Source organism: Sinocyclocheilus anshuiensis, unplaced genomic scaffold (genome assembly GCF_001515605.1).
Source record: "Sinocyclocheilus anshuiensis isolate Anshui unplaced genomic scaffold, SAMN03320099.WGS_v1.1 scaffold2140, whole genome shotgun sequence".
NCBI classification, from domain to species: Eukaryota; Metazoa; Chordata; class Actinopteri; order Cypriniformes; family Cyprinidae; genus Sinocyclocheilus; species Sinocyclocheilus anshuiensis.
The window spans coordinates 135,592-138,147 of NW_015546175.1; positions in this window are offsets into that span (position 1 = coordinate 135,592).

Sequence of the window (2,556 nt, forward strand, 5' to 3'; positions counted from 1 at the left end):
ATATATATATATATATATATATACAGTATATATATATATATATATATATATATATAAATAAACACACACACACACATACACAAAGTCTCTTCTGCCCATCATGGCTGAAGTAATATTGTGAAATATTATTGCAATTTAAAATAATCTTTTTCTATTTTAATATACTTTAAAATATAATTTATTTCTGTGATGCAAAGCTGAGTTTTCATCAACATCATTACTCCAGTCTTCAGTGTCACATGATCATTCGGAAATCATTCTAATATGCTGATTTAATATCAATATCGGAAGCAGTTTAACAGCTTAATATTTTTTTAGAACCTGTGATACTTTTTTCAGGATTCTTTGTTTAATAAAAAGTTAAAAATAATTTATTTAAAACAGAATTCTTTTGTAACAATATACACTGCCATTCAAAAGTTTGGGGTCAGTATGTTTTTTTCTTTTTCTTTTTTTGAAAGAAATGAATGCTTTTATTCAGCAAGGGTGTGTTAAATTGATAAAACGTGATAATAAAGACTTATATTGTTAGAAAAGATTTCTATGTTAAATAAACACTTTTTTTTTTTACTTTATTCATCAAATAATCCTGAAAAAAGTATTACAGGTTCCTAAAAAATATTAAGCAACACAACTGTTTCCAACATTGATAATTAATCATCACATTATGATTTCTGAAGGATCATGTGACACTGAAGACTGGAGTAATGATGATAAAAAATAGGCTTTGCATCACAGAAATAAATTATATTTTTAAAGCAAATTAAAATAGAAAACCATTATTTTAAATGGTAATAATATTTTACAATATTACAGTTTTTCTGTATTTCTCATCAAATAAATGCAGCCACGATGAGCAGAAGAGACTTCTGTAAAACACATAAAAAAAACTTTCGAACAGCATATAACATAAACTATGAACTTGACAGGAAACAAAACATAAACACGAACTATGAACTTGACACAAGGAACATGCAACAGCATAATGCATCTTAGAATAAAAGACATGACTTGAACTGAAAACAAGAAACGTGAACAAAAGTCTAAACAGATCTAACATATCCCCATTTCAACGGAGGGCTCCGATGCCCAAACAAAACACCAAATCCAAAACAAAAGCGAAATCCAGGAGGGTGGTGGAGAAGTGGAAGTGGGCCTGGATCATGGCATGGTGGCTGACCTGGACCATGGAGCAGAAGCGGGCCTGGATGGTAGTGCAAAGGTGGGCCTGGACCATGGAGCAGAGAAGGCTCTGGACCATGAAGCAGAGGCGGGCCTAGACTGTAGAGCAGAGGACGAGACTATGGTGGAGCATAGAGCTAAGCAGATGGCAGGACCAAAGACCAGGGCTGAGATGATGGTGCATGAAGCCAAAGCAGTGCAGGCAGGGCCAGGGACCAGGGCAGAGCCGACGGAGCATGGAGCCAAGGCGGAGCTGGCAGGGTCAAGGACCAGGGCAAAACCAACAGAGCATGAGGCCAGGGTGGAGACGGTAGGACTAGGAGCCTGCAGAGTTCAAAAGTGGCCTTTATGGTCATTGTGGTACAGGCATGGATGCCTTCCATGGCTGTGACTGAGCAGGCACGGATGGCCTCCTTGTTCGACACAGAACAGGCATGGACCGTCTCCGTGGCTGTAATAGGGAGCACAGAAATTTCATGGACGGCTATTGTGGCCGTGAACATGGACTGTGACTAAGCATACTTCTGCTGTCTCTGGGAAAATGTGTGCAGTACACACACACACACACACACAAACACACACACACACAGAATAGTGGTGGCTACTACAGGAACCACCGAGGACAGTGGGATGACTCTAGGATCACAGGACTTGAGATCACTGAACTTAGGAGCACCAGACTTAGCAGTGCAGGGAACCATGGAGGCCATGACCGATAAGGTCCGTTGTGGACCGAGGTCTGGAATGAACAGCCCTCGACCGTCATAGAGACAACAGCCAATCACATTACTTCCCACTTGGACTGCAAAACAACAATAAAAGCCAGCTTTTGACAGCTAGTTTGTGATACGAAATGGATGCCGATTTGGTTGCACTAGTGATTGCTTGTGTAGTTATTGTTAATGCACTGCATAAGCTCAGGCGATGTGCCCCCCCCCCCCGCCAAGGGGAATCCTGAGCAGTCATGACGTGAGGAGAGCCTGGCACTGGGATTGCCAAAATGGTATCTACTGTAGGATGAGTCCTGATGAAGATAAACAATGCAAACTGTTGGGTTCAGGACTGGTTGTGTATTATGTATCATTGATGGCCTGAAGCAGACAAGGATAAAGACGTAAAAGAACCCAAATACAGTTTTATCCAAAATGATAATAATCCAAAAACATAAACTATGAACTTAATCCAAGACATGGAACAAAATATAAACATGAACTATAAGCTTGAACATAAACATTGACCTGACATAACGGGGCATTCACACGGGGCATCAATGCTTGACGGAAGGTGTGTCTGAAGCATGGTGCTGACTCGACCGTCATAGAGACAACAGCCAATCACATTACTTCCCACTTGGACTGCAAAACAACAATAAAA